Source organism: Halichoeres trimaculatus, unplaced genomic scaffold (genome assembly GCF_033239565.1).
Source record: "Halichoeres trimaculatus isolate MK-OKI-2021-1 unplaced genomic scaffold, fHalTri1.1 fHalTri1_scaffold_13, whole genome shotgun sequence".
Taxonomy (NCBI): Eukaryota; Metazoa; Chordata; class Actinopteri; order Labriformes; family Labridae; genus Halichoeres; species Halichoeres trimaculatus.
The window spans coordinates 21,032,867-21,048,646 of record NW_027437191.1 but is presented as its reverse complement, the minus strand read 5'-3'; the positions used below and the strand labels follow the sequence as shown (position 1 = coordinate 21,048,646).

The 15,780-nt window shown below is 40.5% G+C and overlaps 1 protein-coding gene across 3 annotated transcripts in view; it reads left to right on the top strand.

Annotated features, from left to right (window-relative positions):
- The window catches only part of LOC141801752 (disheveled-associated activator of morphogenesis 1-like), a 58,026-nt gene that overhangs the window by 15,189 nt on the left and 27,057 nt on the right, over positions 1-15,780 (top strand). For 2 of the 3 annotated variants that reach the window (XM_074684990.1, XM_074684988.1), the window contains exon 1: positions 5,706-6,108. The exons of the other annotated variant lie outside the window; for it this stretch is intronic. The gene's annotated coding sequence lies outside the window, so the exon portion shown is untranslated. Of the gene's footprint in view, positions 1-5,705; positions 6,109-15,780 lie in introns of those variants that run through there. 3 annotated transcript variants of the gene reach the window in all.

The following is a 15,780-nucleotide window of genomic DNA, read 5'->3' as shown; positions in this document are numbered from 1 at the left end:
ACTTGGCAACTGTAACATTTTTTACCTTGGACTTGATGTCATTCCCACTCCCCAATTCCTAGCTCCGATGTAAATGGAGTGCACCAACAGACCGTAAAAGTTAAGTAGACATAAAGAGAATTTCTATGAATCTGTGCTCTATTACTCCTCCTCAGAGCTGTAGATGACATAGCAGTGGTGCCATGCTGACCTGAAATTGAACAGTAAAACAAGATCTGAATTGCGAGTGTTAAAATTTAATATAGTTCAATTTTAGATCATGCTTTGAAATTCAATATGATAATTCCAATTTAGTTTCAAGTTTTATTTTTTATTGGCACAAATCCCACCCCATGGCAGATTTGCTAGGGACTCCAAAGTTAAACTCTCATGTAAAATGTAAAAGGTGGCTTCTGCTTTGTAAAACTTTGGAAAACTTCTATTTCTTTAAGTTCTTTAATGGACGACAGAAAGGGAAAATCTGTTGCTTATTTGAGATAAAAAGCCATGTAGGCTCTCCCAACCCATCTCTACCATAAGTGTAATGTTGTTTCTATCTCACTGAAAGCCAGACTTCTCCTCTAACTCTTGTCTCTCATTAACACGGCTCCTTTTTCAAGATCCAAACAGATATGTTTTGTAACTTTCCTTGCACTTCTCTATTTTGCCGTATTCCAAATAAGTGGATGCAGAAAGTTGCATGTCCCTCCTGGGTTAGACCTTCCTATTACTTGGGGTAATTACAAGCTTTCCTGAGGGTGGGGAAAGACCAGAAGGACCCTTTTTAATCCCAGCATGGCATTTAATATGTGATAGTTAGGGTCTCCTGCAAGGGAAGGGCTGCATGGGTGGAATTTATGGATACAGCCCCACCCTGTATGTAACATGTGCATGGTGTAGCCCTGTTTCCTTCCACCACATGATACAAGCCATAATATAATGTTCCCCCTTCACACATTCCTTCACAGCAGCTTGAGAAATGTGTTTTTTATCTTTGTATTATTCCAAGGCTGTCTGTAATGGTTCAACTGAGAAAGTATTTGTCATTGATGTGCTGCAGGACTTTCTGTTCATTTTCACGCTAAAAAGCTTGGCTAAAGGGTTCAGAAGACATGGATGCATTTCACATGACGAGTTCCTGTCCTCATATTTCACACTGCACACACATAGGTTTATATATCATGTAAGTCCTTCCTACTTAATCAGAAAAACTTGGTCGACTAGCTTGTAATCACAGCTGACCTCTTCAGGGTCAGCGACACTTTGTAACCCGCCAGATTTCCACGCCCACTGGTATCTCTGTTAATGTACTGCCAACTGATTTCCAAACATTAGCAGCTTTTAACCTCATTTCTGTCTGTTGAACACGGTGTCCTGAAAGCTGCCTTTGGGTGCTGTCGGAGAGGTTGACAGGCCACAGAAAGCTCTGAGTGTAAAAAATAGGGACAGTTGGGGCATCTAAAGAGTTCCTCAAAGCCCAGAAAAGTGACTTCTTTGACTCTTTTTGTTCAGAAACCCTTTACAGCACACTGATAAGACACGTATGAAGTCCTAAAACTTTCCAGTAAAAAATCTTGAATGTTGCGAAAAAAGTATTGGATGAAAAACATGGACAGTCGGTGAAACTGATAAATGTCACTTGGTGTAACCAATGTTACTCATAAAAAAAATCTAGTATTGCTCAAAACATAACTATTATTTAGTTTACCAGTCTGCTACACTGTAAAATTAAACTTGAAATGATTTTAAACTTACTGACCCAAGAATAGAGAGAAAACATTGAGTTTTACAGCATCAAACCCCACATCACCAAGTTTAGGAAAAAAAAAAATTTGAATTTACTTTGAGATGATATTTATTATACAGTTTATGGGCAACATACAGCATAGTAGCTCTTCGGCGCCATCTAGCACAGTGGAGGTGCAAAAATATTGTACTTCCCAACTCACCCAAAATATGAATTTTTATTTTAACAAAAATATCAAGATTAAAAGTTGAAATGCCGTTATTTTACTATGGGTCAAAGTATCAAGATACATTGCCGTATCGATTTTTTTTTACCACCTCTACATTGTGACTACAGGGCCTGTAGCTTAAAGTCAGGGTCAACAGATTTGGACCTTTGTCCCTGTAGGCAACGTCTGGACATTTGAGGAGCTTGACATATGTGAACAGTCAGCTCTGTCTCTTAAACATGTGTGAGTTAGTTTGATCTAAGCTGGCATAGACACTACTCCCAATGACCATGCCACTGCCGTGTAAATGTCACATCCACAGTGTCCCCGGTGCCCCCTGAGGTCACCAAAACACCCGTCCCTGCTGATATTGACACAGATCATCCGTCCCACCAGAACAGAAGCCCTCCGTGAGAACAGGACCTGTCTGTTTTTCCAGCTGCATGACATTCTTTTTAGAGGCAGCTACCCAGGACTGTACGGCTTCCACTGTTATCCACTCATGACTGCACTGGCGCGGCTCGCTACTGATGTCTGGAACAGCAGTCCTGTAGAGATAAACAGTTTCTTGGATCAAACTGCTGTACAGTTTCGAATGTGGACATTTCAAATCCATGCAGGGTTTCAAAGCCTTAGGAGAGTGAATTATAATGGCTCATGTGGCATGTGACTCAAAAGAGGTTTAGAAACCTTACAGCCACTTTGAAAACTGTTGGTTTATTTTACTTAATGTGAGGTATTAAACCTACAACTGGAATCCCCTTGCTCTCACAGCTGTCGAGGAAACCTGTTGAACCTTGCTTTAAGGTTTGATTTGTGACTTCCTCATAGCCAAGACGGCTTTTCTTGGCACGTAAAGTAAGCCTATAGTTCACTTGCAACTCATGTATTACAGTCTTTCTGTCTTGTAACATGCTGATTGGACAGCTGAATTACAAAGTCTACAACAAAAGAGCTGTGACGTCTTGCCGTTGCTGCCGTCAGAGTACTAGCTTGACTCACCTCTAGAGGGAACAAAGTTAATGACAGATAGATGACATGTTTTGTCAACACCTGCGCAGAGACACGTTGGGCCTGAATCAGGTAGGTAACTTCTGCTCTCCTATGAGAACATGTCTGATTGAGAACGGCTAAAGTACTAATTAGTTTTTATGTTGAGGCCTTGAGCAATTCCACAGAAACCTGATTGACTCAAACTTTTACAACTACGCCTCTGGTGCCAGTGTTGAAGAAAGTTGAAGAAAGCTATTGATTTTCATTACATCAGGCTAAATTTCTGAATTCAATAGGTTTAAAACTGCAAAGTAAATATAGTTTGGGTGATCTGACTAGAATGATTTCCTTCCCGTTTGAGATTGAGTGTATGAAAAAACTTGGCAAATTCAATTTATGCTGCTACACATGGGATCACAAACAATGTGAAGTTAGTTTGCTGAGTTGCCTTGCGTTAGCGGAGCTAGCACCACAAGCTTGCAAAGAAGTGGTTACATGCACATTTAACTAAGCACAGCCTACTTACGGCTATGTCTTTTTTCGTGATCAAATGCAAGATGCCATCCAATATCTGTGTTTGATTACATCCAGGAGAGTAGAGTAGAGTATGGGTTGAGATTTGTGCCACTAGAAACTGAATTTGACTTATCATACTGACCATTGAGAAGCAAGATCTGAAAGTTAACTTCTTGGCTTACTTGAAACCGTACCTCTAAATTTACATGAACTCCAAAAAGAAAAATTCAACTTCAGTTCAGTGTGGCACAAACATTACGTCCAAGTGATCTGCTTATTCTGCTCAGAATCGATGACACACTGAAACAGGGGACCTTAACTTAGATATAGCCACTGCCACAGTTATTACTGCCCATTCTGAAGGATTTCTGTGAATAACGCCCCGTTTACACGACAACGTTTCATCTGAAAACGCTAAAACGCAGTGAAAACTCGGTGAAAAAAATCTGTGTTTACACGGAAACGCTGATGGACTGAAAACGCTGTAGTGAGCATCCCAGGCCTATAGGTGGTGCTATAACTGTCTTGTCCAGAAGCCGCTTTTGTGGGATCTCCACCGAAGTAGAGTTGAGCCGGTCATCTGGTGTATTGAGGAATACCTAGTCAAAAAGTGGAGCAACAGATGCTCATTTTGTTGAAAGACAGTCAGCAGATGCAGCAGATTGAGCAGCACAAGCACAACACGGTAGTTCGTGACGATCATAACAACCGTACTGTTGTCCTGTTGTATGCCTGCGCGCGAGGCAGACTGTGACGTCAGCGTTTCCACTGAAAACGCTGTGTAAACGCGAGGCTGAAACGAAACTTTTGCGTTTCACCCTAAAGCCGTTGTCGTGTAAACGGCCCCTAAGTGTTCAATTACTTTCCCTCACAGATGTAGTTGACATAATGATCGTGCCACTCAGAGCTGAAATTGAATTGCAAAACAGAATCTGAAATTTTGCATTTTTGAATTTAAGGATTAAAAAAAGTTAAATTTTCAAGTAGGTTAAATACAACTTCAAAGCAAATAAATTCACTTTCTAGTGTCACAAACCTCAGCCCATAGTAGACCATTACAGCAGTAGATTGTAACTAGTGCTCAAGCTAGTGGCAGGTTGCCATAGACTGTATAAAACATAGACATATTCTCCGGGAAATCACCTGCCTGTTTCTGAAACAGTGAAATGAAACCATTCCGTAGATGCAGCTACATTGTACATGACACTGGCTTGTAGTTTTTTTACTAACAGCTATAGGGCATCCGTCAGTCACATGACCTGAGCTGCATCTCTGATTGGACAATAAAACATTCCTAATATCTTCTAAAATGAGCTAGATAAAAAAAAATACACCTCCTTACAGTGTGTGCCAATAGCCAAATTAGCTTTTAAAGCTCAAGCTTTTTTTTTTTTAAACTATTCCGCAAGGCTTTGGGCAAACAGCCATGCAAATATCATTCACTTATTTGACCAACTAGTAATAGTAAAATCTAGGAAGCCCACTTTTTTTAATCCCCCTTCCTGCCAAAATTCACTTACATATAACATCTGGTAAACACATAAGAAATCAGGACCTGATCTGAAGGTAGCTGATTCATTTCTTACATTATTATACCACAGGTTCAGTCTTGTTCATTCTTTCAGATAAAGGTCAAAATACCATAGAGCTCTATGATCTGCTACAGAAAAAAAAACAGATTCCTTGCACATTTTCTTCACTTTGGTGGTAATTCAGACTGAAACATATCACTATGTTGCAATGCAGGAATGTTTATGGTTGCTGGATATTGCAAGTCAGTAATTAGCTCAGATGCAGGAAAGATGCTTGTGCTGTAAATCATTCGGGAGTGTCTGTGATTGTTTAGATTAAAATCCTCGTGATATTTTATCATTTTCTCTGCAGTGTCAGACTGTTTGGGTGGAATACGCAGTGTTTGCTGGGAGGATGGTTTTGTTCCACACATGGAGTTGCAGGAGAGCGTAGGAAGTAGCTGAACTACTCTGATTTCTTTGGTCTTGACACACTTTCAATGCCACCCACCCTACACCTACCTTTACACCACACATGTTTTACACCTCAGCTTTGTTTCCCTCCCCCAGCTCTCCAAACAAGCTCTCTCCAAACAAACCCCAAACAAGTTATCCAGAGCCTGTGCACGGGTGGGGAGGGGGGTGAGCTGGGCGGCGGCCACGGCTCGGCTGCATCCTATTAAGATGGGGAGTGTTGAAAAGGGGTGTGGCCTTGAGCCAGTAACATCTGTGCCTGTCCCCTCTGCCCCCACAGCACTCTGCAGAGAAAGGAAGAGAGGGAGAGGGAGGTTAGGGTGGGAGTGGATTCGCCGAGGAGAAGTTCTCGCTGGCCAGCTGGCTGTTCGCAAGATCTCAGACGGCAGTTCATGCTGCATGGCGAGTTTATCCCCTTTTTGCAACAGTGCCCTGAGAAGAAAACACTGTCTGACTGGGAATTTCCTCCTGGCTGATGTGACAGCCTCTGGGATCTGAAGTGCTTATTAGAGGACTGTGAACCTGCATGGATTACATACCTTCTCACAGGAAATGCTCCACTGCGTGAGCTTGAGCATCATTTTTTCTGTCGACAGTGCAGAAAGCAGGACACTGCAGTGAGTTGAGGATATAAAGGGAATGCTCAGAGCACCACAGAGACGATCTCACTCCTGGACAGGGTAAGCTGAGCTCAATGTATCTGCCTGTTTCACCCTGTAATCAAATGAGTGCAGGGAAAAGGGAGTGAGGGAGCAGAAGCCGGCTATCTGCTGGTTGGAATGTGTGTGTGTGGACTGCATGTGACCGGTAGATAGTCAGAGGCTATCAGTGTCTGTATTTTTTGTGTGTGTGTGAGGGGAGCTACTGGTTTGCTTTATCACTCCCCAGGATGCATGCTGGACTCCTTTCCGTAGGAGACGTAGGTGACTATGTCATGTCTGTCAAATTGGGAGGTGTCAGTGTGGAAAACGGTGTTGCTGTAGTAACCGGTTGGGGGGAGGGGAGGATGACAGGGTGATCCGACTGCGCTCCAGGGCTGATCTGGTGTTGAGAGAGTTGTCCTGTGTATACAGGGAATGCCCCGTAATGACAAGGCGGCTGTGTAGATAGGGTGAGGTGGTGGTAGAAATATGTGCACACAGGCTACAGGCTGATACCTCCCACCAGCTCCTCGCTGTGGTTTGGCAAACGCATCCCCATTATCAGTGTCAAGTGAGCCAGAGAGACCGAGGATGGCATACTTTTTTCCATCAGGGGGGCGGGGTGCAGATAGTCAAGTCCATGAAAAGGAAAGTCACCTTGAGCAGAAAGGTGTCATGTCATATCTCGTGGCTTCCCATCCTTCTCAGGTTCCACTCTCACTTCCTCAGCTTCTCTCAAGAGGCCATGTATACGCCACATCGATTCTAAGCACCATATGCGTGGCTGTATCAGCTAGTCTCTGCAGGATTTGATGCTTCCTCTGAGTGGTGGTGGGCTAGATTTTACCCTGTAATCCCTCTAATGGTTTTGTTATTTGCTTTTGTCCACTGAATTAGAGAGACAATCCTATTTCCCCCCCTATAAACATCCAGAGCAGATTAAAAAGGAGGGTAATGTGCAGTGGAAAGGGCTTACATTAAACCACCCACCCACCCAGCTTGCACCCGTCACCCACCAGTTACCATAGCAACTGAGGAAGAGGTAAGGATTTTTAAAGGACAGGCTGCAGCTCAGGGTGAACTAGTTGAGATTACAGCGCTCTCCTCCCCCTTTCATAAATGAGAGGTTTCACTGCTTGGATTTACATTGAGGCTAACATTGGACTTTGCTCTGTGGTGGTACACATGCTGTGTTGGACAGGTCAATACAGAGGCTGTTGGTTTTTCTAACACTAAAACTTTGAAGTCTTATATCTTTGCACATCAGTGGATATGTTCTTTCTGGACACTTGGTTTGATTTTATTGATTGAGTTTCTTTTCCCAATCAAATGAGCCAACATGTCCTCTCACTGTCAACACTCCCTTGGTTTTCTGTGTCAACATTTTATTGAGTTTATAAGTGAATAAAAATGACATGACATGATGGTGACGCCGTGCGTCCACAAATGTTTTAATACGTTGGTACTGTGCGTTGTTAGCGATCGTCTGGTGAAATGAAGCTAAGCTTTTGAAAGCCTTGATATCTGCGCCATTGGCTTGGAAATTCTGCTGCTAACTTACAAGTGCGTAGACATGTGGCACATCATGTGACATCAACGTTAGGTCCGGCCACTCCTGCATAATGTAAAGAATCAACAAGGGAATTGTTCAGCATAAAGGCAAATGATGTCGATGGATCAAACCATTTCTTATCAATTCTTAACAGAAACCATTTATCATTAGCCATCCCTTGCTATTAACATAACTTTGTTATAGTTTGTTCAACAAGAAAAATTCAAGCAGCATGAAAAACCTGAGAATTTGTGCTTTCTAGTAATGTATGCTACATTACAGTAATCACAAGCGACGTAGCCCTGAAAAATAAAACACTAAAAATATAGCAGACATGTTAAACAACTTCTGAAAACTCCTTGAGTTTTTGCCCAATCCCAAAAATTTGTAACCTTGCAGAGCAGGCGGACCTGCCTGATTCAGTTTCTGAACTCCTGCAGGTCCATCTTGCCAGGCTCCAATGACCAATGATTTCTCTCAGCTAAATTCTGACTGGCCCAATCAGGGAAGAGAGGTGGGAGCTGTGGGAGCAGACGTGACGTCAGCAGACTTTCGTACTTGTCAGTGTTCCTTTGATTCTTAAGTTAAATTTATAAAAACGGAAGCTGTCGTCTAACGCCTTTTTCACAGCTGTTTCTCATGATTCAGTAGTTGTTCATCTATTGTTTCTTAGAAGCATCGGCTCACATAAGCTACGTCATGCCGTGGCTTGATGTGGATTGGTCCATGGTGAGTGTGTTAATCAGAACGGTCGTCCAATCACCAGCTGCAGATTTTTTTTAAAGTCCCGCCTCTGAAAACAAATCGGAAGAGCTGCTACCCAGATGGACTTGTGAAATAATTCCGTAGCGGATATATGAAACTGTTCGTCTGGCGTGTCAGGTTAAGAAATGTCACTTCTCACAGAGAATTAAGAAGCTCAGCTTTCTGTTAAGCACAGTGTTCTGTCTTACTTAACTCCTAAAAATAATTCAGTCTTGTTTCTGTACTTTTCTTCTTTTCCACAGCGAATAATCCCATGCCATGTGCAATAATCATTTATCATTTTGCCAAATTACTCAGACATTTTCAGACCATTTTACAGCCATAACGAAATAAGTACAACATTTTTAGCCTCAATTGGTAATAAAACCAATTATCCTTGAAGGGAGCTAACTATTTCAACCAGCTTTCAAACATCTTTTACTTCACAGTCACTCATTTATCATTTATCGAGCTTTTAGCTAACTTTTATAATCATAACTGGTATAAGTGTTATTTTGCTTAAACTGTAAGACACCATTTGACAATGGCTGTCAGCCAATGGTTTTTCCATTTTCTCAATATTTTTTTCTAAATTTTTTGAAGAACAGTTTTTATAATTTATCAAAGACAAGTGCCAAAACATTTTTGACTTTGATTTATCTTTTTCAACCCTTAATTCAATATGCATAGCTCAGCTTTTGAGTTATTAATGCACACTGTTTTGTGTATTATTCTTCATTTTATTCACAACAGCTTTTTTCATCTTTTATCAAATTTTCTCTAAGAGTTTTAGCTACTTACCAGTGAATTTTAAAGATGACTAAGAATAGGTAGTTGCATCTATTTATGATAACAGATGATAATATGTGTCTGTTAACCTTTTATCTATTAGATTACAATCCATTCTCTTTATTGAATTCATTATGAAAGATTAGCGTGATGCTGTTGCGTTTGAAATGTGATGGATCTAAAAAAAGTAGCCTGACTCTCAAAGCTAAGCCCCTACTCTTATAATACATTAAAATGTCTAGATCCTAAAGTCTTTAAGATAAAACAGCATTATCCTACCATCTGCCTACTTTATGATGTTCTTTGGCTCTGAAGCCCACACAGTACGGTTATTAGGATCTGTGCACACATGGATCCACATCAAAGTTCACAAAGCAGGAAAAAGCCTCAGAGTATAAGAATAACCCAAACTTGAACTGACATGCAAATACAGCGTAAAAACATTAAGCTGCTGTTGTGAAATAGTCAAGCTGTCTTCATTGTCAACATCTAAGCTCTGGGTTCAACACTGGACTCTTTGCTTTCACATTTTTCACAATAATGAAGTGTCATGATAACAGCTACTCATGTGCTATTTTTAAACCAAACTCTACTCTTTCTCACTGTTTGGAATGCAGCCAACAAATGAAACCCTGTCGAAGAAAAGCTAAAAAAACCTGGCCTGGATATTGTCTCATGTTTGAGTCGTTTCCCTCTTTGCCCCGAGTCTAACCTCCACTTGAAGGGCTGACCCGGGGAAGAATGCTAACATGTTAGGAGTGGGGGGGTCACGCAGTCTGTCTACAGAACAAGTTTGACAAGCTTGCCTGCAGGAAGAGCAGCAGCTTTTAACCTGCTTTTTAATCTCTGTCCTCCCTACACGTCAGTTGCACACACCCCAACACTAAATGCACATATTTTGGGCTTGGGGCTATCATTCTTTCATGCAAGCATTACAGGGGGATACCACGGAAACACTTTTACGCAAGTGGGACAGTTTATGCATCCTAAAAAAACAGGGGTGGGACAAAATAATTACCCTTTAAGCCCTGGCCTCTTTTTTAGATCTCTGCAGAAAAGAAAAAAAATGACATACCCAAATTAAAAAATTAGTAGTAAATCTCTGCATCTACAAGGTCTACTTAAGTCATTCCAGTGTCATAATAAAAGAGACACTTTGTTCAGATGTGCATTGGTATGTCACTGGCTCAGGGTAGTAACTCAAGTATTACTTGAAGGAACAGAAAGTTTGGCTGAAATATGACTAGACGGTGATTGTAGTTGAGTATCTCCTGTTTAATCTGGTCTCATGTGATATTACTCTTAGAGTTTGAAGGCTTGATGCAGTAAGATATTACTGTGTCTGTTTATTTCATTTGTACACACTGCTAAACACTTTGAGCACTTAGTGCTCAGTGTCTTACCCAGTGACACAGTGACTCAAACCCCAACCTTCCAACTGATCGACAACCAGATTTACCCCTGAGTGACAGCCGCCCCATGAGCAGCCTGCTCACCAAAAGAAGTGACTTATTCCTGTCTAATCCAGGAGCATTAATAAGATAATGTTGTATTCTTATCTTTTCAGTATCTTTGAGGGGTATTTTGCTTCTTGAAACAAATGTCTCCAAATAATGACATCAATCTCTACCCTTCGTGATCGTTGTGGAAAATGAATGATTGAATCTTTCATTAACTGACAGTTGTCTCTTTATCAGCACTGCTGATGCTGAAGCATGATACAGACATTCCTCTTCTTGCACTGATCAGTCTTTATCCTCTGTTTGATGTTCATCTTTGATCACTGGTTCCAGACCAGCCTCTGTATCTCTAGTCTCTTATTTGACTCATCACAAAGGTACTGCGACAATGTCTCCAAATGAAACCTGTGATGAGTAACAGTCTGTGTAATGAGGCAGGATGTGGAAAATAATTAGATTACCTCTCTGTGACATGGATAGCAGAGCCTCTGCTCCCAGTTGTAAAAGAGTGCAGTGTCCTTGTGCTTTTTGTAGTTTACTGGATATTATTCAGCACGGCAGAATGTGAGATTTAAATTCTGTTCGGAATTTTTTTTTAGTATTATTTCTTTCATTACCAGAAACATTAGTCAGTTGAAGTGTGTAGCGAACTGGGCTGCAAACAGCATCCTACTTTTGTTCCTTTATGTACAGTAGAAAAAAGAAAATGTCATTTTAGATAAATAAAAGAAAATGTGCTACTTAAAACATGAGGGGGTCATTTTCTGGCTCTTATTCAACCTTATTGTGCAAAGTGTAATGTATAGTAAGGTTGTCCCTGGTGTCACTTTTGCTGTTTTGAATAAACACTGTTGCTATGGGGTCTTGACCAATCAGAAACAAGTGTTTCATCACAGTTGGGAAATAATTATAGGTTGATTTGTAGAGCAACAATGCTGTTTTACCAAATACAAACACTTCATTGACACTACTGAAACAAAAGAATCACATTACATTCCAGTTTCACACATCGGTTTGCTCTGCAATCCAAGCTTACAACCACTTTGTCATAATCCACTCCCACTACTTCAAAGTCCAACAAGACATGAACTTTTTAAACCCGGGGCTGTGTCGCCAACTCTATGAGCCAGCAGAAGAAATACTCCCTTGTCTGCCTTTGCTGTTTGCTCTTTCTTTGCTCTCACTCTCTGTCCTTGTATGTAAATGCTGTAATCTGAGAACCATGTGACATTAATGTTCCAGCAGCAATGCCTTTGTCATATCTCGACAAACAAGCTTGTAATGTAAATTTACGCGATCACATGAGCATCAAAGCTGAGCAGCTCTGCAACTGTAACACTCTTGTTTTCAGACTGTTTAGACGGCTCTGCTGTCTGACTGGAAGTGATTGATTTTAATCTCTGAACCTGCCAGTCAGCATTTCTGTTGCGGCTCAGGTTCTTTCTGATGTGCATCCAAGTCTTAATGACTGTAAAAGGAAATACATGCTGAATCATTTTTATTTTATTTCAAAAAAATGTGGCTTTATCATGAGATCAGTTTGTTAATTATTAAATATCAAAGTGAGAAATTACAGTTTTTCATTGTTTGGAGCCTAAACCTGGCAGTATCTACGACTGTGTAAAGACAGAGATTGTTTTATAATAGTGAGCACTTTGTGGTTTGGTCAAAACAGTTTTAGATTTCACAGATTTAGCAGAGTCCAAACACTGATTGATTTTCATGCGGGCAGCCCTGAGCTCAGGCTGTGTGTTTTGAAAGGACTTCCACCAGCCTTCACTGTGGGACTCCTGAGCCTTTTGTTTGCAGCTGTCCAAAATGATCCAAAATAAATTACAAAGTGTGGTGCTCAACAAAGATGGGGGTTTCCCTTAATTCCCCCTCAGAAAACCTCTGAAAAGATGCAAAATTTAATCTTTGTACCACAAACTGAGTTTCCAATGGCTTTTTTTAATAGAAGTGCACTCAGTGGTTCTTGAATTTTATCAGTGTGAGAAATATTCGATTGCAATGTACTTGAATTGCATAAAATGGTGCATTCAGTGATGAGTTGCCTTTCATTTGAAATACTGCAGTCTGATCCACCCCAAATCCTAAATCAGAAAAGAAGATTAAACTTTGAGCACCAAATGTCTCTCTGGTCAGCCTAAAACACATCTGGAGCTCAACTCTGTGCAAACCAAGTCAACCACAGTAACATGTTTTAATCAGAAAATGTTCCTTTTTTCCCAAAAATAAAAAATAAACCATCCCCACATGTTTTTGCAGATTTTTTTTTGTAAATTGGCAGCTGTGGTTTTGTCAGGTTGATTTAAGCATGATGATTTCATTTGTGCTGTTTGGAGCGAGAGGAGGAACATAATCCTATGTGATAATAAAAGCAGCATGGCACTTTATTGGTTCCATTTCCTGCAACAAATTCTGTTTGTCTCCTCCACAGTCAGGTCAGGGCCAGAAATGTCGCTGAAGCAGGGCAGGACGCCTGTGCATTGCTCAGGGACATTTTAAAAAGGTAGATTATGTCTAATAATAGTATTTGAGCCCCGGGGAGAAGTACTGAGGGTCTTTTTTTGGGACAACTCAAGGTGACTCGACCCTGCTGCCTAATATGTTATATAATGAGTATAATGACACACTCATAGCCTCATTCATGTTCCTGAAGAGCTACTCTGTTGTATTTAAAACATCGTAGAGCTTTTCCAACTGCTTCAAATAAAGATTATAGTTCTATACTAAATAATGAAAACATGAGGTGAAAAAAACATTTTCGTTCGCTGAAATGAAATCAAAAACTTGGCTTTACCTAAAAAACAAAAACAAAATTAAACCGTATTGTAAGTTTAAAAAAATGACTGAATTAAAATGAAATTTTGTGGTTTTTCTGCCAGTTACCCAACAGTTAGCACATTGGCATAAGCAAGCACCTGTCCACTTTGTCAGCTAGCAGAGCATTAATGGCTGCCAAAGGTAGGTGATACCAGCAGAGCTTCATTTGGGATCAGTTTCAATATGACTGTGTCTCTGTTTCAAGCAAGTGGTTTGCAGTGGAAAAGAAAAAGAATGCATGAAAAAGGGGGGAAAATCACGCTCATCTAATTTGAAAAGCCCACACAGGGAAGTCGACCTAGCTTACCGTGTCAAGATCAGGAGAAAAGCTTACCCATAACAAATTTAACTAAATGTTTCTCAAAAGTAAAAATCTAAACAAGAAAACCTGTTTTCAGAATCTCATTAAAACTATACCTGCAAAAAAATGGACGTCCGCTTGCTCGGCTCAAAGTGAGGTCTCCACAAAAACTTCTCCCCCTGATGGCTGGCTGCAGTATAGGTTAAAAAATCCGGCTTGCCAGCCATTCCAGATGGGCTGTGGTCAATCTTTAAAAAATTAATACTCCTCTTAGAAATATTTCTCATGTCCGATTGTTGTGGTGATTTGAAGATATTACTTGGCTGTCTTGTATTGAAGTCCTCTTTTTTTCTGAAAAGTTTCATTTTCATTAGTTATACAAGATTAAAAACAGGGTTTCACCCAACATTTAATGATGATTGACAGCTACTGTTCTCGTGTATTTTTTTCCGGGATTGTAAAATATGTTGGGAGGAAGAGTCAGGAAGTGATTAGACTCTCGAAAGAAAAAAAATATATATTATTTTTGTCACCCAGCTCCACACAGATTCTCCCAGAATCCCTCACAGTCTCTACTGCGCAGACTCTGGCTGCAATTGCTAACAATGGCTGCGCCTGTGATGGGGGAATTTTGGCTTCAAAACTGTACAATGATAAAAAGTGGAACCATGCTGTCCACTTATACAGTCTATGATTAAAACTAAACTGAAAAGAAAACAAATGGTCGAAACGAAATTCGTAATAAAATCTCAAGAAAAATGTAAGTAGATTAACTTACCACAAAAAGAAAGTTTATTTTTATTTGGAAGATTTTTTCCTTTATTTTAAAAATGCCCCTCTGCGATTAGTCTTCGAGTAACTTTGTATCGGCAGAGACATTGGGCAAATTTTTCTTGAATGCTACCCTTAAATTTGGCTCTGCTGCTCATCCTACAAATACATGTTCCTTACAAACGTGACAGCAAGAAAAGTGAAATAAATAGGCTTTCTAGCTGTTAAAGATTTATTGCCAAGAGGCTTTGTTACAACAAAGAAATAATCTACCAAACACAGATTTCCCTTCCTTTTTGTGCTGAGTTCAGACAGACATCGTGGCTGCACATAGATATAAAAGATTAAAAGTTAACCTCTGTACCAGAAACAGCTGAGAGATGCCAGCTGGTGCAGAAGAAGGTATTTCACACATCTGTTTTCAATACACCACTGTCCACTGTGTTCCTCCTCCAAGGTTGCATTCCTGCTCTAAGTGAGGCACGGTTCAGCTTATTAGCATCAGCTCTTTGTTGACCTGTGAGTATTTGTAGATAAAACATAAAGCCACTTTTTATTCCTCTGCCAGATGACATCAGTCATCACAGAGAGTGTCTGTTCTGTTTCAGTGTTGCAGATTTTCTTCAGGTGCTGCAGTATTCAAAGGCTTTTCCAACTTTTCTGAAGTCGCTGGGTACCCTGACACAAATTCTGTTCAACAGGGCCACTTTAACAGTCCACTTTAAAGCACATGGCTACCAGCTCAAGGTGTGACACCATTAGTGAGAGCAGATCTGAACATAATTTAATCTTCACTGCTTCATGTCAGAGCATCAATCGCATCCTGGTCTGAGAGTAAGCTTGGAAAGCAGATGAGGCAAATCATTTGAGTGAAATGGACAGAATGAAATAAATAGAAGAAAAAAAAAGAAAGTGCCTCGGCAAAGCTGGAAAAAGACAGCTGGATGAAAAGTTTCAGCTCACCCTTCAATTTATCGTCTCTGCTCTCCATTCCCCTCTGCACATGTTCAGTAACGTGAGTGTATCTCTTTGTTTAACTTAAGATGCTTCTGCCTTTTCTCCAGCTGACCTGACACAGTCTTCAGGTTTAACGGAGAGCCCTTCGTGCACGAGCTCCCCCTCACTTCACAAATATAAGGTTTGTTTTTTTACAGTCTGGACTGGCGCCAGGTCATTCGCCAAACCACATGGTCCCGAAAACAAAAAGGCTATCCAAGGATAGAAATCTCCCACAGACAAAGAGAAGAGTGTTTGTGCAAATATCTGAG